Source organism: Sander lucioperca, chromosome 13 (assembly GCF_008315115.2).
Source record: "Sander lucioperca isolate FBNREF2018 chromosome 13, SLUC_FBN_1.2, whole genome shotgun sequence".
Taxonomy (NCBI): domain Eukaryota; kingdom Metazoa; phylum Chordata; class Actinopteri; order Perciformes; family Percidae; genus Sander; species Sander lucioperca.
Window position 1 is genome coordinate 23230010 of NC_050185.1, and position 23908 is coordinate 23253917.

General features: G+C 41.3%; 1 protein-coding gene across 4 annotated transcripts in view; it reads right to left on the minus strand.

The window, feature by feature from the left end:
- The window catches only part of amot (angiomotin), a 150802-nt gene extending 130075 nt beyond the window's left edge, over positions 1–20727 (minus strand). For all 4 annotated transcript variants that reach the window (XR_004105670.2, XM_031303708.2, XM_031303709.2 and 1 more), the window contains exon 1: positions 19772–20727. The gene's annotated coding sequence lies outside the window, so the exon portion shown is untranslated. The remainder of the gene's footprint in view (positions 1–19771) is intronic.
- Between the last annotated feature and the right edge of the window lie 3181 nt (positions 20728–23908).

Sequence of the window (23908 nt, forward strand, 5' to 3'; positions counted from 1 at the left end):
TTAGATTGTTGTGGCCCAAAATGCCTGATTTTGCGATAAAAGTTGCGTTGTCTTTTGTATGTTTGTTGCAATGAAGTTGCAGAAGACAGTGAAAGTTGTAAAAAAAGTTTTTTGTATAGATCTTTAAAAAATGGGGAGAATAATTATTACTATTAATTAATTACTCTGGGCTGAGATTTCCTAGGAACCTTACCAAAAAGGCTCAGGATGCTGCAAATTTGGTATAATATGAAAATGGCTGGTGGATTTAAGACAAAAAGTAATAATTTATTGAATGAATCAAATTTGAACATATGTGTCACTGTCAGTGGCTTGTTGAGCTTTACATTGTTAGTTAATTTCCTATCCTGGGCTAGGACACACATTCATACGGTTTGATAAAGTACTTATTGGACTTTAACTTAGCATTGCACTTACAATAACAAGTGTAGCTGTCCTCAATTTAGGTCATCCTGTACGTCTCATCTCCGGTTTTTCCTGCATCCACCGTGTGTGATTTTGTGTGTGTGTGTGTGTGTGTGTCAGTCGCGGGGGGAACTCAGCAGCCCCGCCCGCTGCAGAGATCAGACAGGATGTAAACAGCAGCAGCTTTCAGTGACTTCAGAGTGAAAAATGTTAAAATGTATACAGGTTGGCAGGACGGTCTGAAATGTTTTGCACGGTCTTTCGTTGTACGTATTGTTGGTAAATGTGACATGTTCGAGTCCCACACGTGAAGAGAACGGTCTCTGAAACAAGGAAATGAATTTGACCCGTTCTCACTCCCGCTTGGTCAGTGGCCAAATGCGATAGGGGGCCCCGGCTGTCAATCAATATCTTCCAGTCATGCGGGCCCCTGGGTTGGCCCGGGCCCGCAGATGAAAGTCTTTGTGCTTGTTACATACCTAAGACTTCACACAATCACCTCAAGTGACCAAACAGTTCTCCACAATGGGTAAGGTAATGTTTTTTTTCACAAATTCACCGCTCTTAAACTACTTTTTATAACTTTTACCAGTTATTTAAAAAAAAGTTAAATCAGAATATATATCAGAATACATTCTACTCAGATATTATTTTAGCTGAACTTGTGCTGAATACAAAAAAGCCATTGTACTTTGAAAATAACAATAACAATATGAGTATGCCCAAATCATCTGTGTCTGAAAATACACTCATACCCCAGAGTGTAACCAGCTTGTCAGCTGAAATTGTGTTACTGTGAACCGTGTAAACACTGTGATAAAAATCTCCAGTTAAACAGATTACAGTGAGCACATGAACGTTCTCAATGAAACCTTGTGTATGTAATACCAGTGGCAATCAGTGTTGTAATGTACTTAAGTAGAATTTTAACGTATCTAGGGTTGGATACCATTCACATTTTGACCGGTACCAATACGGTAACTGAAATTCGGTGCTGGTACAACGGTACCTTTTTTTTTTAGGGGTCCAAGCCCGAGTCTGTAAGAACGGGCAATAGCAAAGCTATGCCGTTCATACAGCAGGGCTGTAGAACCCTATTGTTTTTCTACTGATTAATCAGACATTATTTTTAGGGGTCCAAGCCCGAGTCTGTAAGAACGGGCAATAGCAAAGCTATGCCGTTCATACAGCAGGGCTGTAGAACCCTATTGTTTTTCTACTGATTAATCATTATTCTTTTCCATTATTTTTCTCCGCCTAAAACTCCGACTACAGCCTAAACCGTACATGGTGGGGGGTTGGCATTTTCAAGAATGGTCCCAAACTCCGCAAGGACCTCAGGCACATTAGAAAACCATAGCTCCACGTGTTCCTTGAATCAAGCTGAATCACATGATATAGGCCACGGCCATTTCCGCTTAAATTTTTTTCCGCAATATCGCACAATGCACAAAACCAACTTTTTCGAACTCGTCCTAGGCCGTGCGACAGATCAGCACGAAACCTGGTATGTAGCATCTACAGATGGACCTGACCAAAAGTTACCCAAGGAATTTTGCTACGTTGAAGTTTGCGCATTCGACAACCAAACAAATTTTCCTAGCTAGCTACCACACACGTAACATATTATATCTCGGCCAAATTAAATGTTATCAGTAAATAAATTGAGGTCGTTCATCATCCCACTACGATGCTCTTTACCAAATTTGGCAAAGATCGGCCTTTAGGGGACGCTATAAGCAACGTTTATTTGTTTTGGCCAATAACTCAATGCATTTAAATGGGGAATTTGCAATTTCAATATCTCTGCCACAGTAAATGCAATCAACACGAAACTTGTAGTGCTCGTTCGGCATGCCGCTCTGAGGCTCTGTACCAAATTTGGCGAAGATCGGCCATTAGGGGGCGCTATAATCAACGTAGACGAGTTTTGGCCCTTTTACTCAATGTTAATGGAATATTTGCAATGGAAATGTACCACAGAACTTGCAGCTCACACTTCTCAATATTTACTGAGGTTTGCCTCCTACCGTTTTGGTTTTTGCTTTTGTGTGCTCCCCTGGTGTTTTACAATAAACAAACTACTTAACCCACTTGACAAAGTTGCTAAACCTTCACAGTGGACAAATGCAACTCTTTTCTCTCACTTTTTCAATCCAAAATCAACACCATTCATAGGCGGCGATACCGTGCATTTAAACATTGCAGTTCGTGCTAAGGGGAGAGTCTGACATAGTGTGATTGGTTATGTTGGTGGCATTGATTCTTAATTTCCCATGTAGCACCCACGGAGGAAAACATAAATCAGCGCCTATGACGCCATTTGCAACAACTTGACCACCTCCCCTGCTCCTTCAACCACCACACCTGCCTCCCCCCTCCGCCCTCTCAGTCACTCTCTCATTTTTCTCTGCTGTCTCCCGCGGTCAGGGGGGTTAAGAAGTTTGTTTATTGTAGAGAATTCTTAAAGGTAGTCCGTATATGCGTGGAGGTGAACTGGTGACCGCTACGTTTCCAACGGCGGCATACCGCAGACGTCGCGGCTCGCGCCTCTCGATGTTTAGCGACGTTTGCCTCCCCGCCGCCCGACTTCGGGTTCCGCTTTCGCATGTTCCCCTGGGCGTCGGGGACGACTGCCGTGGGTGGCTTGGGCCCCGTCATAACTGCTTGCAGTTCTAGTTTATTCTTGTATTTGTATCTTCTGTTATTGCCTTTTTTATTTTCTCTCTCTTTCATAACTGTTGTAATGTTTATTCATTGTTTTCTGTAAAGCTTTTAAAAAAGGCTTTTTGCTGAAATGTGTTGAGAGGGGGTTGTAGCCGATTCTGTGGTCTGGCACGGACCAGTGGTCACAACCACTAGGGGCGCTAAAGACACTGGTCGCGACCAGCTCCTCACTGGTCTGCCCTGTGGTCTGTGAAGCGGCTTTAGTATTTTCTCCCCTTTCCTGTCGTTTTGGCAGCACTGTTAGCTGGATAAATGTCAGAGATCATAATCTTTTGTCTATAAAATACACTATATCAGACATATTATGATTATTGTTATTATTATTGATTATGAAGATCTGTGTGGTCAGGACCAGCTGGTCTCTGGCACAGACCAGTGGTCACAACCACTAGGGGTGCTAAAGACACTGGTCACGACCAGTGGCACAGCGGTCATGACCAGCTTCTTACTGGCACAAAGGGCAGTAAAATGACTGGTCCTGACCACCTCCTCTGTGATCTGTTCTGTTGTTTGGACCAGTTGAGTGATCTGTGGAGTGTTTGTTTGTATTTATTTTTAATACAACTTTTCACGTTTCTCACTGTGTTAGCAGAATCGCCTAATGTGAGAAGCCATAATCGTTTGTCTATCCAATGTTATTGATCACTATTATTAATAGAAATCATAATAACAATGATTAAATTATTATTATTAGTCGTAGTTTTATGAGTAGTACTATCGACTATGCAGGTCCGTGTCTTCCTGACTGGTTTAAACTTTACCAATGTGTTGCATTTTAAAAGCTTGTCACATTACCCTTTGTATCAAATCATGATCTAGAAACTAATGTCAAATAAATGTAGTGGAGGAAGTAATGTAGAGTTGAGTGACAAAGCAACATCAAATGAAATACAAAAATGTAAAACTTTAATTGAAAATTCAACTTAAGTAGCCTAACAAAAGTAACAGTCGAATCATCCTGATTGATCCAGCACCTGATCACTCGATGATTGTTCTTTTAAAATGCAACACATTGGTAAAGTTTAAACCAGTCAGGAAGACATGGATCTGCATAGTCGATAGTACTACTCATACAACTACGACTAATAATAATAATTTAATCATTGTTATTATGATTTCTATTAATAGTAATGATCAATAATATTTGACAGACAAAAGATAATGATTTTTTTTTAATTATTTTTACATTTATTCAGCACAGTGTTGCCAACACAATGAGAAAGGGGAGAAGGTGTATTAAATGTACAATAACTACTCCAAAGACCACTCAGTAACTGGTCAAGACAACAGGCAGATGACAAGGACCACAAGACAGACCAGTGTCTTTTTTGCCCCTAGTGGTAGTGACCACTGGTCCGTGCCAGGTAGGAGCTTGTCGCGAGGAGCTGGTCAGGACTGTGAGGCAGGTCACAAACACACTGACCTGCATAATCAGTAGTACTACTCATACAACTACAACTAATAATAATAATTTAATCATTGTTATTATGATTTCTATTAACAATAGTGATCAATAACATTGGATAGACAAACGATTATGGCTTCTCACATTAGGCGATTCTGCTAACACAGTGAGAAACGTGAAAAGTTGTATTAAAAATAAATACAAACAAACACTCCACAGATCACTCAACTGGTCCAAACAACAGAAGAGATCACAGAGGAGGTGGTCAGGACCAGTCATTTTACTGCCCTTTTAGTCCAGGCAAAGTAACTCATTTTGGAGCCAAAAATAGAACTAATTGTAAAAGAATTGTTTTCAGCATAGATCATTTCTATAAGGTGTCCAGAACAACATACTAAAAGTCCTAAGAAATCCTAGTTGAGGAAATATGTTTAATTCTCATCAATCCAAGATGTGTGCCAGTAAGGCCAGACAACAATACACCCCAATGGGGCTATTTTTTTCCTTTACTCCTATCAGAATAAAACTTCATACAATGAAAGTATCCATGAAAAGTTAAAAAAAATTGTATTACAAGTTTCTTTGAAAATGAATTTGAATATGCAAATGAGCTATACACTAATCGAATATAGGCTACCCACATAGGCTTAATTTTTTCCTTTACTCCTACCACAATAAAACTTTACACAATTAAAGTCAACATGAAAAGTAAGACATTTTGTATTAGAAGTTTCTTTGAAAATGAATTTGAATATGCAAATGAGCAATATACTAATCGAATATGCCCAAAATACACCCTAATGGGCTTATTTTTTCCTTTACTCCTATCACAGTCAAACCTCACACAGTGAAAGTATACATGAAAAGTAAAATTTTTGTTTTACAAGTGTCTTGGAAAAATCTATTTTAAATATGCAAATGAGCTCAACACTAGGCCTAATTGACTTATGGCCAAGAAGCCATAAAGTCACAAGTAGAAAACAGGGGCCAAATAATTCACACATTCATGTCCATTCATTAGGTTAACTTATGCATAAACACGATAAATTTGAAGTCACTTGCCACACTTACCTGGGTCACTTGCCACAAAAAGACTTATATTGACCTTAAGAATTGATTGCACAATCTTGCCTCCAGTTTTTTTTTTTGCAAACAACCCTTACCTAATGACATTCCCCCACAGATAACATCAGAAGAAAGTCAGAATAGCCCTAGTCATTAGTAATGTGGTGAGATTACATTTTGCTACCTTGTCATGGTGGGGAGGCTTGTGTGCCTCCGTGACCCTGAAGACTATACCGGCGGGGGTTATACCCCTGGCAGGTACTACCAAGCCAGGCAGTTTTCAGGTTAGAGGACAGTCTAAAAGCAGCATTGCCATCACCCATTGGCAGTAGGATGATTGGATGAAGATTGGGCTGATGTATTTGTCATACATATGAATGGTGTTTCTACCTATGCAAATTAGGACATATTCAATAAGTGTGGAGCTCATGTGCATATTCAAATTCATTTCAAAAGAAACTTGTAATACAAAAAAAGTTACTTTTCATGTATACGTTTACTATGTAAAGTTTTATTGTGGTAGGAGTAAAGGAAAAAATTAAGCCTGTTTCGGTGTATTTTGGGCATATTCGATTAGTGTATAGTTCATTTGCATATTAAAATTCATTTTCAAAGAAACTTGTAATACAAACATTTTTACGTTTCATGGGTACTTTCATTGTGTAAAGTTTCATTTTGATAGGAGTAAAGGAAAAAAATAGCCCCATTGGGGTGTATTGTTGTCTGGCCTTACTGGCACACATCTCGGATTGATGAGAATTTAACATATTTCCTCAACTAGGATTTCTTAGGACTTTTAGTATGTTGTTCTGGACACCTCATAGAAACAATCTAAGCTGTAAAAAATTATTTTACAATTAGTCTGTCGTAAAACGCTACTTTGCCTGAACTATTTGTGCCAGTAAGAAGCTGGTCATGACCGCTGTGCCACTGGTCGCGACCAGTGTCTTTAGCGCCCCTAGTGGTTGTGACCACTGGTCCGTGCCAGAGACCAGCTGGTCCTGACCACACAGATCTTCAAAATCAATAATAATAACAATAATAATCATAATATATCTGATATAGTGTATTTTATAGACAAAAGGTTATGATCTCTGACATTTATCCAGCTAACAGTGCTGCCAAAACGACAGGAAAGGGGAGAAAATACTAAAGCCGCTTCACAGACCACAGGGACCACAGGGCAGACCAGTGAGGAGCTGGTGGCGACCAGTGTCTTTAGCGCCCCTAGTGGTTGTGACCACTGGTCTGTGCCAGAGACCAGCTGGTCCGTGCCACAGAGCAACTGGTCGCGACCACTGATGAGCTGGTCGCGACCAGTGTCTTTAGCGCCCCTAGTGGCAGTAACCACTGGTCCCTGCCAGAGACCATGGTCCCGGGACAGACCACGGAATTGGCTACAACCCCTGCTGAATGTGTTACAGAAATAAATTTGCCTTACCTTACAACCTACAGCCCGTCAGTCAGTCACCAGGGCATAGAGAACCCAGTTGTGCCTGTCTCAGAGGAAGTTTAATCGCACCACGTCTGCTTTTGCCTCGCGATTGCGGCCGCTTTATAGGCAATGACGTGACTTCACGTGACTTGAACAAAGAAACTTATTTTCGCTCCGTCTGCACCTCAACTCTGCACGCATGTGTCTGAGCTGAGCCCCGCTCTCTGTCACACATGCAGAGAGGACAGGGAAACTCGCGCTTACGCACTCTCAGGTACCGAAATTTGGCACCGTTTGATTTAACGTTTAATCATTACTCCTAGATTGCAAGGTAGGGCATGCTCCATTCCAGTTTGTTGCCAAGTGCCAAAACCATAGGCCAAAACTAAAGAAGAAGAGGAAGAAGGATAATAAAATGATAGCGTTATGGAAGCCAAATTTGCAAGTAATGTTTTCGAGTAAGTTGGAGTGAAAGATTAAAAAATCAGCTCACTCAAAATATACAGAATTTGGTCCTTTACCTTGAGTGAATTGTGCCTGGAAAGTCCGGGAAAAGACTTTGAATTTGATGTTAAAGAAGGTGTGTGTGCTTTACATTAAGGAAGCCACAATAAACTTCATAATCAAAGTTGCTGTTTGTTTACTTTTACTTCTAATAATTAAGTACATTTAATATTAGAAAATTACTTTTAATACTTTATTAAGAACGTTATACAAGACGTTATTGTAAGTACTTAGAAGAATGTAACATTTCCGCATTAAACATACAATATGTAATTCTAAAAAGTAACTAAAATTACTTTATGAGCTTGCTGAGCGTTTTAATAACCTTATAACGTTACGGTACGGTTTAGTCACCAAACATTAGCCATCTGACTAAAAACGGCACCTCTGATTCATGACTTAATTATTTTATAACCATAATGAGTAGAAACATACTGTCTATGGCATTACTATTCTGAGAATTGTTCCCATTTCCCCCAACAGTTTTACTGATAATCTTTGGATCACCACTCGTAAATGCATTATGGACTGCTACTTCATGATTTTCATGGAAACATGGTAGCAACAGCATGTGTGGAAGCAAGACACACGAGTGCAGATGACGTTGCCAAGTACTTGACTAATCATTCACAGATCCTCCCCCTTTCACACACATTGGACTACTCTGGCAGACTCACTCTCTCCTCCTTTTCAGATGAAATAAAACAATTAAAAGTCATGAAATTTGCAGGTTGCACATGTGCAAGTAGTTTTAAAAAATACTCGCACTGTCTCAAAAAAATGGTCACAAAATGCTTTTACTTCGATACATATCCCCTAAGAATCTTCGTTACTCGTTACTACAAAATAAAATCAGATATAAATAAAAGCAGGTTTGGCGAATCATTGCTCCTACACAGTTGGCGATGTAATGCCTGTTTGTTGCCAAGCACAAAAACCATAGGCCAAAACAAAAGAAGAGGAGGAAGCATTGTAACTGTTGGAAACTGAGGTTCTTAGACATTTTAATGCAGAATGTTACATTTTAGATCTTTAGAATGTCTAAAAACGAGTAGACCTATGTTAAATATTTTTTTGACTTGTGTACACAAGTCAAAAAAATATTTAACATAGGTCTACAATATCCGAAAACGTTCCTCTGTAATTTTAACCAAGGTAATAGTCGGTTACCGTTACATTTAGTCAGCTGTTGAGGGCTTCATCTCCCCTACATTTGTTAGAACTTCAGAAGTGGAAGTTATCAAAGAAAAAAGCCTGGTGTGTTTGTTTTGAAGAGGAGACCTTTATGGATAACTTGGCTTCCTGTAAAAACCTCCTGAATGTCTGGATGTTAATGCAAGCGACAGCTCACCTCACAGCCCAAACTCTTCCAAGCTAGGTCCCTCCATACTTATTCTAATGAGGTCCTTCACTGTGTCTATATGCAGGGACCTTCTGACATCAGATCAAGGCCGCAGGGAGAAGACGGGAAAAAACGGAGCTGTGAAAAGTTGAGACCGACTTAACTTTTAGAGAAACGCAACCCCACTGCACACTGCGGTGCCAATCATGTAACCACCGATCAGACTTGTCAGTGTGTCTTGAGGCAGTGTGAGAGTCACATACAGGAAACATTACTTCCTCTTTCGCTGCCACAAAAAAAGTTTTAAAAAACCAAACACAAGCCCTGAACTGCCCAGGAGTTTGTGGAAGAGCTGAATGTTTCCTCTTTCACGAAGCTGCCTTCAACTGATATAGCAATCATATCTAAGGTGATTAGACTGCCATGGAAAAGGAAGTATTTAACTATCTAACAGCCAGTGTGGGAAATATTGAGTGATGAGAAAGCCAGAGACAGATGACCTCATTTACGAGGTAAATAGTTATATATTTAGCAGCCTATTTGTATTTTACTTTTTCAAAGAAGCGGTCTCCGTTCTCTACCGTCTCTAACGTTACCTCTCTCCCAGTCGGTACCGCAGCATGTAGCAAATGTCGGAGCTTAGTCAAGCAAGTGATTTCCCGCAGTTAAAAAATCCTGTCCTTTTTGTCTGAGACCGAGACAAGACTAAGTAAAAATGCAATTGATTTTGTGACGAGACCGAATACAACAGCACTGCCAAGGTCTATCAACACAGCTCAGCCGACTGGAAGTGCAGGCGGGGTTAAGACTATAAACAAAGAGAGGAGAGCTAACGTTAGGCTAAGGCTTAGGCCGGCCACACACTGGCTGCGTGGCGTTTCTGTTGCGTGTCAGTTGCATGGCGGCTGCGTGGATTTTTCTATGTCTTTGCATACCAGAAACGTGTCTGACGCAGCGTTGCTGCTGCTAGGCTTGTCTGTACACATGTATGTTTCCCATTGATTTACTCCACTCAAGCAGTAGTATACTTCATGTTAAAGTGGCCATATTATGCTCATTTTCAGGTTCATAATTGTATTTTGAGGTTGTACCAGAATAGGTTTAAGGAATAGTTTAATTTTCAAAAAACACCATATTTTTGTTCTACTGCACATTGCTGCAGCTCCTCCTTTCACACGCTGTCAGGTTTCTGTTTTAGCTACAGAGTGAGACCTCTTAACTTCTGTAACATCTCTGTCAGTCACACATGCGCAGTAGCTAGGTAAGGATTACATGAGCTAGCTCCAACTTCGGCCTGTACAAGGCAGGATTAGCCAGGAGACTTCTTCTAAACTAGGGCGCACTTCCAACTTTGCGTGGAATACCTGCAGAACAGGGACATGTAAGTAGTTATATACAATTTATTTTGTAGATTAGGGTGAATTTGTGTGTGTTGTAGCAGAGTTTTGCCATTGAGAACGAGCTAGCATGCTAGCGTTTAGCCCCCTAGGCCCCTCGTCTCGTCTAGTGTAATGGTGCGACTAAGATTTTTCCTAGGTCGCACCAGTGCACCTAACGTCCTTGCATCCGCTGCCTCTCCACTAACGAAGCGATGTCGTTTATATCAATATGGTTTAATGTTGCGTTACGTGACCCATTTCTTCTGTAAAGCCGTGCCTGTGTTTGGATCTCTCCTCCGCGCAGCTCCGCCCCCATTCACTCACACACGGCCCACCTGCAACATGCAGACAGACACAGCACCACCGGTCCAAACTGCTGACATTTGTCTACAGTTGTAATTGTTATTAACACAGCAGTATATTAAGTATGAGAGGGAAACCTGTATTGGTACCTGTGTTTCCGCTGGTAACTCTCTGTTATTGCGGCCGCCACGGCGAAAAACACAGAAGAAGTTACTGAATGGAACTAACTTCAGTTAGTTGAGTAATAGCGTGTGAGACGGAGCCTGCTGGACCTGGGCGAGAGATGTGACCCATGGCCACATTATCATAGTTCATAAAAATGTGGAGCCGAACCCGAATACGGTATTCGGAAAGGCACAAATGACGTGATTTTTACGAATACTTATTTCGAACAAATACTTAAAAATAAAAAATATCTGTATTTGGGAACAAGAAAAACTTTATATCAAAAAGCTGCGTTTCCACGAGACCGCAGTGCATGCCCAGATGAGTGAGTGAGTGACGTTCAGGAGTCGGGGGAGGGGAAAAGAGTAAAAGAGGTGACTGACACAGGCTGCTCCACACAGCAACAGAGAGGGCTCGGCTGAGCGAAAAAACACTTAACTGCATCACTATTTTTGTTGAATAGATTTTTTGTACCTTAACTGGCTTCCGGAGGCAGTTTATAACTTTCGGGAAGCGGAGTTTGATCGGGAGATTAATCCATTACGCTGCATTATTGACGTCTGCAGTCGGGCGCTCTCATGTTTGCTCTGTTTACGTAGCTAGCTCTGTTAGCTCGGTCATTTAGACAATAGGCTGTTCACAGAGTAACGTTAACGTTCGGTTAAAAAGGTTAAAAAAAATGCTTGTGTAGTTGTGTCGAATTGTATGCACTTGTGGGAGTTATGTGGTACGTTTAAGTTACTCTGTCTTTTGCAGACAGCAAAATGTAGGCTATAGGCTAGGCTAGTTAACCTTAGCATAGCTTCCCGTCACTCATTAACTTAGCTGAAACTCCCCACGTGGATTTGGGCAACCAAATAGAAAAGAGTGTGGCTGCTGCTGAGCCATCTCTTGGTCCTCCACCAGCCAAAAACACTTGCTCAAGTTCTGTGTGGAAGCATTTTACAGTCAGTGCTGCAGATAAAACCAAAGTGATATGTAATGTGTGCAAAAGTCAAATCAGCAGAGGCAGAGATATCAAACATCTGTCAACATCTGCTATGCATAATCACATGCACTTAAAGCATCCTCTCCTGGTACTGTCTGCCAACCCCCCCACAAGCACAAATTCCCCCAATGATGGATAATAATGGATATAATTAAAGAATACTTACACTATAACGTAAATTAGAAGTGTAATGCAAAAAAAATGGATTTTTACGCCTATTTTGAATTTTACTCGAATACAAATACAAATACTTTTCCCCCCTCAACAAATACAAATACAGATACAAATACCGGCTGCTTTGCACACCCCTAGAATGTATATATATATATGAATGTATGTATGTATGTATGTATGTGTATATATAATATATATACACATACATACATACATACACATTCATATATATACATGAATGTATATGGAGCGTGATAAAAAGGTGACCTTGAAATTGTGGCGTTAATGGCGACGCGAGGAAAAATTTGGGTGCACCTAAATTTTGTGCTGGTGCACCTAAATAAAAAAAGTAAAGCCTGGTTCACACTAGGGCTGTCCTCGACGAAATTCTTAGTTGACTAACACTTATATAATTTTGTCGATTAATCGATTAGTTGATGTAATCGACAGAGCTGTGCTCTTTGAGAGGTGGTTAAGACTAGAAAAGCACAATATAAATGTAGTTATTGAACCATCTGTAAAACTGACTTTCTCCACAATTAATCCTGCAAAAGCACCACTTTAAATCTTGTGTTTACCAGAAATGTGCTCATAAGTTTCTTGGAAATGAGTAATTAAGCATGAATAAGCATAAAAAAAATGACTCGTCAACTAAGACCAAAACGACCGATTAGTCGACTAATCGACTAAGAGGTGGCAGCCGTAGTTCACACAGCAGAATAATTAGGCCGATTTTAGCCCCGATTCACCCCTCCCGACAATCTTAAGGATGCTCCGATTATCGTAAAATAATCTGATCAGATATTCCTGCCGTGTGTGGTGTGTTAAGACTGCTCTCGTCTGCTCGGAAGCACGTCGGGACCGCTCCGATCTCAAATCAGGGATATCCAACATGTTGGATTGTTTTGGCCCGATTTCTCCTTGTGTGTGGTGTCCCCCGGGGACAAACGAGCACGCAGCCTGTGGACTGTGGCGTGTAGCCAATCAGAAAGCGAGGTGACGAGGCGGCGAGGAAAGCACCGGGAAACAAAATCAAAACAGCCGGCGGCATGGCGCACCAGCAAGTCCGGTGGACGTCGGAGATAAGTATAGCAAGTATAGTCCATGCTCGCGTTGTCTCCACTTCTTTGACCATCGCCTTTTCTTTTGATTACGTTTTTTTTTCGGTTAAAAACAAACTACAAATTATCGCCACCATAGACATATATTGAGCCACTGCATCCTCTTCATCCGCCATGATTGTTTACTCTGAAGTCACGTTTGATCTCGAGGGATTTTGCGAGATTTCCCATCTGACCTGGGAATGCTCGGGAGTCAAATCGGTTCGTGTGTGATGTGTTGATTTTGCCGTGTGCTGCGCACCACACACTGTACGACCAAAACTGTTAGACCCGTGATTTTTTTATCGCCGTGCGTGGGGTCTCTCAGGATTGGAAAATCGGCCGACAATTTTAAAATCGTCCCGTGTGAACTAGGCTTTAGGTGCACCAGTGCGACCAAGGCAAAAGGTTAAGTCTGGAGCCCTGCGTAGAAAGCCGTGCAGAGTTTGAACAGCTTGCCCGGAGACTGAAGGGATGACACATTCAGAAACCGTATCTCACTCAAAACAGCATGGATGTTTTTTTTTCAAAGTTTGTATGCGTGTGGAAGTACCAGAGACACAAAATAACACCCCAAATCCCAGAAAAAGTGATTTTTTTCATAATATGGGCACTTTAAACATATATACTGATTTGATTACAGCAAAGACGTCGGCAGTATTGACGGCAAAATAGGCTACAGAATATTTCGTTCTGTATTGACAGGTGCAATGTTTGAAAATCGATAATTATATATTATTATTTTTTTTAATTACATTTATATCTGAATTTATGTCAAAACCTAGAGACTTTCAAACATCAACATGTCATTTATTATGTATTTGTGTCAAAATTACATATAAACATCTTTTCCTATTCTATTTAGCTTGGAAGCGCTTCCAACACGCTTGCGTGAAAAATAGGCGTCGCTTCTATTTTTAGCATGCACGCATTTTTGGCGCGGCTCGAGTTGTGCCTGAGATGTGCGTGTCATGCAGGCAGTGTGCAAGCTCTAACCTGTTAACATGGAATCCAAAATAAAAACAGACACGCCACGCAGCTGAGACGCTCACTGGCAATTTCCACTGGATGCAGAACGTTTGCGTCCCTGCTCCGTCCCAGCTCCGTCAGTCCGCAGCCCTCCGGAGCAGATATGCAGCGCTTCTATTTTTGACGGACGACGGAGAGCTCCGCAGCAATTCAGCACAATTCAGAGTGTGTGGGACAGGAAGTCGAGCACAGAAACAAAATAAAACATCCGGTTACTTTTCAAAATAAAATACACCGTGCTCACGGCAGGTCATATTTCCCTGCACTACACCTCGAAAACACAGCACAGAGTTGTTTCCCCTCTACTCCTCTGGATGGAAACAAACTGTTGTTGGTTTTGTGGTTCTGTTTATAGAAACTACATCCTGTTATATCGCGCGAACATACAGGAATTCGCGAGATCTCGTGGTCGGCTGGCAGCAGCTGTTACGCATCAAATCCGGACCTGGTGGGTATTTGAAGGACAGCGGAGCATGTAGCCGTTCCGCAGCGGAGCCGGTCCGCAGACGTTCCGCATCCTGTGGAAATCCACGGTCACCCCACGCACCAAGTGTGAAGCCGGCCTTACTCCTTATCGGCTTTCACTATGCAACATTTTTCCTTGCCAATGTACGTTCTTTAGCAAACAAAATGGATGATCTTCGGCTGCAGATCACCACTCGTAAATGTATTATGGACTGCAACATCATGATTTTCACTGACATGGTAACAACAGCGCTGTGCAACAGTATGTGCGGACGATGAGTGTGAGGCTACGAAAGCGAGACCAACAAGTGTAGATGACGTTACCCACGCAGTTGACTAGTCACCCATGGACCCTCCCCCTCTCACACACATTGGCCAGACTCTCTCTTTCCTCCTTTTCACCATGAAATAAAAAAGTAATAAAGTTTGCAGGTCGCACATATGCGAGTAGTTTTAAAAATGACTCTCTCTGTCTCAAAAAATGGTCGCAAAATGCAACGGAGCAGAGTAGATTTGAAGTTTAGTAGCGAAGAAGAATATACAGCACATGGATGTATAATAAGAACGGCCAGCAGAGATTGCAGTTTTGTGCACTGTAAACTGTAGCATGAAGAGTAAACACAGCAATTTTCCGAACAAGACTGACTTGTGATTCTTATTTATAAGCTTACAAAAGGGTGAGGCATGCATGGAGTTTAACTGCGTTAGTGCTTGGAGTGGAAGGTAGATACTAGCTTAATAAACGTGATTGTTCTTTGAAGTACTTGTAGAGACAATAAAATCTGCGAGTCACAAGACGCTCCGCGGCACAGCCAGAACGCAGCCCAGAAGAGTGTACATATTGTTTATTTAAAGCACATATGCGATATGGAGTCACACAACAATGCAAAAAAATAAGATTTATGAAGGATTTCAATTATTGTATTTTATGGTAAAGTGTAGTGTTAGAAAGTAGGCGCATGTAACAAATGCCATTTTTCAGTGTTCTAGGTAGATTTCATTAATATTTTAAATTATGTATCTTAAATTTGATATTAGATCAATGTGTAGGACACTTTGCTTAACAATAAAATGCAAATTTTTTAAAGCAAATTTTCATACAGATTTTTGCATATTTAAACATACATTGTCCTGGTGACGGAAATGGCCTTGGTTCAGCGGAATGGCCCAATAAGCAAAATGACAACGTGAGTAACATAATGTTATGATTGTCTTTAAACAAACTAACAGCAATTTACTGCCGACTCGTCACTATGAAGGAGATCACATTTCAGTAGCGGTGGAAGGGGGGACGGCGCACATTGTTTATTTATTAGAAAGTTTATGCGTTTTTGGGGTGACAAGATGATATATGGCAGAGTTAGTCTCAAAGAAAACTAAAACTGCGCCGCCGATATGGAAACATTTCGGATTTCAAGTTGACGAAAGAACTGAGCTGAAAAAGACAAGTCAAAGTTTAAACACCTAAACCAAAGAGGTTATTATAAGCTCACTGCGGGGGAAAGAAATCGTGGCTTAGAGGTGCATTACCGCCACCATGTGGTCAGGAGTCTACACTCTCATTATGGGCTCGCTCATCAGTCCCCCTCGGAAGAGGCTGAGACAGGTGCATATGCCGGTCCGTCCCAGTGTTTGGCTTGATATCAAACTGGGTTTAACATTTTTACATTGACCCAAGCCTAATGATAGCTGGAATCTGGGCCTTTCCAAAGAGGCCTTCTGTGTTATCCTAGGCCAGGGCTGCCCATTACGTCGATCGCGATCTACTGGTCGATCGCAAAGGTAGTGTGGGTAGATCGCATGGCATTAAAAAAAAATAGATGTCAGCCTATCATCCATCCTCACTATGACATTTGTCAATTGATTGACATACAGGACAACCAGTCTAACGTCTGATCTTTTCGTCAGCCAATCATCCATCCTCACTAGGACATTTTCACTTGATTGACATACAGGACAACCAGTCTAACGTCTGATCTTGTCTGACATACGGGTCAGCACGCATGTGCACAGCAGCGGCAAAATTCCAGCAAGCTAGCGAGTTGCCCAGTTAGCCTAAGTAATTTCTACTAAACTTAAAAAGGGTATAAAAATGAGTGGGGGAGCTGGACCAAGTAAGAAGCCAAAAACCTACCACTTCCATACAGAATGGGAGGAGGACTTTTTTTTCACAATGTCCTATTCGAAGTGCGTTTGCCTCATCTGCAAATCTACCATTGCTATTCCGAAGAAGGGAAATGTGGAGCGGCATTTTCGGACTGTTCATAAAAGATACGACACTGACTTCCCTCCGAAAAGCGAACTGAGAAGGAGAAAGGTGAAAGAACTAAAATCCCAGTTGTCCGGACAGCAGGCCTTTTTCTCACAGCTTACCACAAAAGCGAAGACCGCCACCGAAGCATCGTTCCGGGTGAGTCACGTCATCGTTAAACACAAGAAATCCTTCCAAGACGGAGAGATGATAAAAGAGGCATTCGTTGAAGCGGCTGAATCGTTGTTTCAAGACTTTAAAAACAAACCAGACATAGTATCTTCAATCAAATCTCTCCAGCTGTCAAGAAGTACAGTTACACGGCGCTGTGAAGCAATGGCCGAGGATGTGACCGAGAAACTTAGGAGGGATATTGCGGATTGCGAGTGTTTCTCACTGCAATTGGACGAGTCTACAGACGTGAGTGACACAGCCCAATTGTGCATTTTTATTCGTATGGTGTTTAACGATATGACTGCCAAAGAGGAGCTGTTAACAGTACTGCCCATGAAAGAACACACGCGCGGAGAGGACATTTTTCAGTCTTTCAAAAACTTTGAGAAAACTCAGCTCCCAGTGTGCAAATTGGTGTCCATCACCACAGACGGTGCGCCCGCGATGGTTGGCCGCTCAAATGGATTTATTGCCAAGTGCAGGGAGGATGATGCCTTCCCCGACTTCCTCAATTATTACTGCATAATACACCAACAAGCGTTATGCGCAAAAATGCTCAACATGAAAGAGATAATGGATGTGGCAACGAAGATCGCCTGTTCTATTCGCGCCAGATCTCTTCAAAGACGGCTGTTCCGTGTGCATCTGGAGAAGGCGGACTGCGACCACACTGAATTGTTGCTACACACTGACGTAAGATGGCTTAGTCGAGGGAAATTCCTGCAAAGATTTCGAGAGCTCTGTCCGGAGATTAAAGAGTTTTTCCTTGTATCTAAACATGCAGAATACAACCAACTAAATGATGATCAGTGGTTACTAGACTTAGCATTTTTAACTGATCTGACCAACATGTTGAATGACCTTAATGTTGAGCTGCAAGGAAAAGACAAAACAGTGGTCAATATGATCAGCTCAGTAAATGCATTCAAACGAAAAATGCAACATCTGTGCTCAAAGCTGCAGCGCCATGATTTGGCAAACTTTCAGAACCTCGTATCAGAACTGGAGACGCAAGGGAAGGCGTGTGCGCAACTTGACAGTGGACGCTACACAGAGCAGATTGAAAACTGTCTGTCAGACTTTAACAAACGGTTTCAAGACTTTGCTTTATTGGAACCAGTCGCTACATTCATGTGTTACCCTTTTCGGGAAGATGCTGAGGTTGATTTACTTGCACAAAAATTGCAACACTGTTTCACCTGAACTCGTCTGGAGTGGAGGATGAGATCCTGACACTACAAGCTGACATTGAGCTCAAGTCCAGGGCTCATGGACAGTTTTGGAACTTACTCACAGAGGAAAAGTACCCCAATATGAGGAAATGTGCTACCTCCTTGACTGCATTATTCGGCTCCACTTATTTATGTGAGTCAGCCTTTTCCCACATGAAGATTATTAAGTCCAAATACCGTTCCACCATGACTGATGATCATTTAGAAATGTGCTTGAGGCTGGCTATCAGCAGCTACTGTCCGGACTATGCATCCCTGGCTGATTCCATTCAGTGCAAGTCATCAGAGTAAGGTGATGACAAATAAATGTACAGAGTTGTATTGTGCAATATGGGTTCATGCAGTTATGCAAGGTACACTAACTTATATTGTACATATAAATGATTTTCAATATATTTATAAATATATGTATAAATAAATATGTTTTGCATTTTTGTAGGTAGATCATTTTGACTTGGTCATTTTAAAAGTAGCTCGCGAGCTGAAAAAGTGTGGTCACCCCTGTCCTAGGCCTTCTAGAAGCTTTGTAATCCAGCCTGGAAGTGCAGAGACTTTGCACAAAAATTCCAAAATGATAACTCCACAGTTTACTGTTAGCCCCAAACATTTTAACTGCCAGAATGTTGTCAGGTGAGTGTGTCAACCAATCAGAGGCTGTCTTCCTGACTATCTTTTTCTTCTTTGGTTTTTTCATCTGCAATGTTACAGATGCTGCCACTTTCCTGACTGTGTTACTTTGCTGCTACATATATCTAACCTGGAACAAACAAGCTAAAATAATTATATAAATTCTGCCTAAATGTAATAAATAATCTATCGATTCTCAGAGCAGAGATGCTGGTAATTTAAGCAGCCCCGGATGTGTAAATATGTGAGTTTGATTTGGCCTCATGATGTCTCATAGCAGACAGGAAATGCATTGGAGATGACACATCTTACTTTTTTGGATAAAAGCGTACAGACTTTTCTGGGAGAAATCGAAAATGCTTTTTATTTGTGTCACTTACAGTGTTTCTTTGTTTCCCCTGATTACAAAGACGAACAAGAAGAACAAGTTGCAAAAGCCAATTCCTGTTTATTATTGTTGTCTGTGTGATTGTAATACATTTCTGTAGTTGTTGTCCTTTTGTATATAGTCATGTAATAATTTATGCATTCATGTGACATCCCTGCCGCATACATATCCTGATAGCCCAGGTTGTCCTGAAAAAATGATGTCAATAACTTAATGTGCATAACAGGGTTGAGGTTATGCAAGCATTAGCCTACTACACAAGGAAAGCAGCACCCAAATATTGGAAAAATGGCTTAGACCTCAGAGCGTTAACTCACTTTAAATCATTAATTTACAGCACCCATCACAGAATGAAGTATGAAACCAGTATGACTGACATGAAGATTAGATAAAGGAAGTTGAATAAAGCACAATCATTTTCTGAAACCACTTTTAGTTCTGATAGTGTTCATGATACAAACAGAACAATGACTAAGATTCCTAGTGAAACACAGACTTTCACAACTGTTCATTATCCTTTAAAGTTTTCACTAAAGGCATACGCGTGCGAAGACTGGCACACCGTATAATTAAACGTGTTCCTAACTATATGCCAGTAAACGCACAGTTTTACCTTTCATTGGAGTTTCTTCCGTTTACTTTCCCGTTCCTCCAACTCTGCGAAACATCACTTTTTGTTATTCTTCTCTTTCCTGGGGGACTGAAGCGGTTCCTCGGGCTGCAGAAAACCTCCCTTTACAAAAATAAAACTGGCTGCCGCCGGTCAATGGTGGGTCTCGCCGCGATTTTTAATTCCTATTTCGGGAGAAGGAGCTTGTTCGCGTCCACAAAGTCTTCGTCCTTTCCTGTAAATTTCATGTTTAACCGTAAAAAAGAAGCGGTACAGGAGTAGTGGTAGGAAGCTCCCCCCTGCCTGCTCTGCAGTATGAGAAGAATGTCCAGCCTCCCCCCTCCTCGTCGCCCTTCTCCTGCTAATGGAAACTGAAGGATTTCCCTGCTCCAAAAAAAACTTTCCCGTCCTGTTTAATCGAATAAATCTAATTATTATTTAACAAATGCGTAACAGACGAGCCTTTACAAGTTGCCTAACAAGACTAAACCATTGGTTACGTTCAAGTACTAAGTTAAGTACAAACATAGCGAAATATGAAATCGAGTTTTTTCGCTCAACACAAAAAGTAAAATTTTGGAAGCTAACTTTGTCTTTTAAGAATAACTTATATCTGACAAATATGACGTGAGTCCGTTTGTTTATCAGGCTATTGTGTTAGTTTTGTGGCCCATCTCACAGTAATGAACAAGAAAAGATGAAAAAGGAATATCGAGGAGTAAGAAAAAAAATGACAAAGGAGCTTTTGTGAGTTTGAGTCCAGACTCTCAGCCCCTCTGCTGCCTTTAAGTGCTGTCGGAAATGTCGACGATTGCTCTAGTACTACACTAAAAGTTGTCAAAAGTTGCCTATGTGTACACTAGGAAGTTACCTTGAATTAAGAGGTATTTTAATGCTACAGCCAGGCCCGTGTCTGGTCATCTCGTTTCCTGCAATAGGCCTACATTTCCCATAATCTCTGGAGCAACACTAAACAGAAAGGTTAACTCTATCTCGTCTCGTCTGGTTCAGCCAGCAGAGTTATGAAGGAGGAGCCGAATTGTGACAGACTGCTAATAGGCATCACTAGCTATTTTTCCATCCACACGTTTTTATCCAAATTAAGTGATATCGAATGAAAAATGCCTTATGGAAACAGTAAAATTCGATTGAATTTCATGAATAACGACTCAAAGGAAATACGTTCGGTCTCATCGGATTTTATCTTGATCGATATACGGCTTATGCGATAAACGCTGATGGAAACGTTATTAGCGCAATGGCGATATGCTTCTCGGTTGGAACCGGAGGGCGATAGCTTGCGACACCTGGGGAAAGGGACGGGCCAAAGAAATTACACAACAGGTCAAATGTTGTCTTGGTCATCCGAAAATGCTTCAACCAAAGGGTTTCCGTGAAGTGTCTCTGAACCACGATCTCCCAGAACTGTTTGGAGCGCTGTCGTTCCCACACCACAGGCTGCCTCCGTTGTCGTCGGGCATTTACGTGCATCTGCATCTGCATCATCGTTTTCTTATTATAGCTTGATATGTCGCTATCAGCTGGCACATAAGCACTATTACAACTTGTGCAATATTGATCATTTGTTGGTAGATGGCGCAATCCATTTTGTCTAGCAAAACTTTGTTCGCAAATGTTTGCTTGAATGTTGTGCGATTCAGTGCGAAAATGAATGGAAACTCCTTAAGATGTCTAAAATCAATTCGATATACCAATTTGATCGCAAAACAGCAAGTGACGTCATTACGCACAGGTTTTTATTCGCTTTAAAGCCGTTGGATGGAAACACACCAGCTTTATTCACATGAGTTTTTTTTACCGAACTTTAGATAATTCGATTGACAATTGGATGGAAACTTAGCCACTGAGCGCGATGTTAAAAGTGGCAGCAATTTCAGATTACAGCTATCCCGATTGCGAGCTAAACAAGTTACACATCACAATGAGATGTAGAATGAATCGATACACAGTATAAACCTTCAGCGTGGCAAATTGTGCTACTTTATATTTTTCATGTAACAAGCAGCACATGTAACACTTTGTTTATTGTATAGATTTTAAGTTGAAATTATTACTAAATAAATAAATAAATAATACATTTTTGCAATGCCTTTTAAAAATGTACTGTTCCATAAGCTGTCACTTGTCTCATACTTGTTTGTGCTAGGAGATAAATGGGTTATGCAATTAAAACTGTACAATTTACACTCTGTTTGTTCATTGATGACGTCATTAAATACAGTAGGTTTAATTCCAGTATGTTTGTGGCCTTACATCTGTCTTTGTATATGTTGGCTATGGAGGGGAGAGACACACCTGTGATCTTTTCTGCTGCTCTCACTATTTTCTGTAGGGGCTTGCGGTTGGTGGCTGAACAGTTCCCATACAGTGATGCAGTATGTTAAGACGCTCTCGATGTTTCCTCTGTAGAATGTCGTCATGGTGGATGGAGGAGGGTTTACTTTTTTCAGTCGCCGCAGGAAGTGGAGGCGTTGCTGGGCTTTCTTGGTGATGGCTGTGGTGTTGAAGGACCAGTTCAGGTCATCTGCAATGGAACACCCCCCCTCAGGGTGCTGCTGACCTTTTCAACAACAGTGCCATTGTTGGTCAGTGGTGCTGACGTCTTTTCCTGAAATCAACAACTATCTTCTTGGTTTTCTCCACATTTAAAGGAGAATTCCGGCCAATTTTACATTAATCTTGATCGCTATAGCTATACGAGTACTTTCGATAGAAAAAAACCCGACCTGGATCGGTCCTAGCAAACTGGAGTTGCTGCAGCTATGTGTACAAGCGTCCACTGAGCTAAAACGGCAGTTGTCGGGGCAAGTTTTAGAGTGCCTTTGTGCCTCTTAACAGACACAAAATGCAATTAATATGGCTGTGCCACATGAACAGGGCCCTGACGTGACAACAAGATGTGTTTTCAACTCAGACATTGTTTAAATTCACCTACCCTGTCTTGATCTTGCCGGTGGGTAGCTTGGCCTGTTAGCTGCTAGCTGCTAGCTGTTAGCTGCTATCTGCCGTCCGTGATAAGTGTGTTCAGCCAGGCTTTTGTGAAGATCATCACGCAGCAGTTCTGTGTGTATTTGTACACATCCATTTTGTGTGTGATCGTTCTGGTGTTGGTGAGTAGGATGCTTGGCAGTGTCGAGCTGTGTGGTAGTTCCCTTAGCCAGGCAAGCAGCCTTCGGCCCCGCCTTCCTCAACTCCCGCAGCCGACAAAAATCCCCTGAGCGCCTGGTGGTCTGGTGGATGTCCTCCAGAGGACAGATCATGCCTTTGCGGCGAAAAATTGTAGTTTATTTCCCCCTCAAAAATAGGTAATTGAGCACTGTAGTGGTTATGACCATATCAGTGACTATGTAACTACATGGAAACTGTCGGCGCTTGGGCCCTAATAATAATAAGTCCTTCAGTTTCAATAGGGCCTTCGCCGCTGTCGGAGCTTAGGCCCTAAATAGTAATATTAATCTTTTTCCTCATCAATCTACACACAATACATCATAATGACAAAGCAAAGTTTTTAGAAATTGTAGCAAATTTAATAAAAATAAAAAACTTAAATATGACATTCGCATAAGTTAATGAACCCTCTTCTCAGTACAATGTTGAAGCAACTTTGGTAATTTTAGTAATTCAAGCCTGGATTCCTCGTGCATAAAGCTACAGGCTTTACACACCCATCAACATCACCACACTCTTTATATCTGATTTTATATTATACATTATAACCTATATAACCCTTTACACACCCATCAACATCACCAGACTCTTAATATCTGATTTTATATTATATATTATAACCTATATAACCCTTTACACACCCATCATCATCACCAGACTCTTTATATCTGATTTTCAGGGACACTTACAAGAGATACTAAAACCTCTCTGCATGTGAATGGATCTCTGTGAGAACTGAGGGCAGGAAAAGATTCAGATGTAAATGACACTGGTACAGTATGGAGCAGGTAGTTGGATAAACAGCAGCAAGTCATCAAGGGTTTGATGGATCAAGTGAGCCTCAAACCATCACTCTGCTGCCAGATGTGCAGCAGAGGTGGATGGATCACTTTAAGGGATAACTGGACTGATTTTCCTCTTGAACTCTATGGAGGAGTTAGTCAGGAGGAG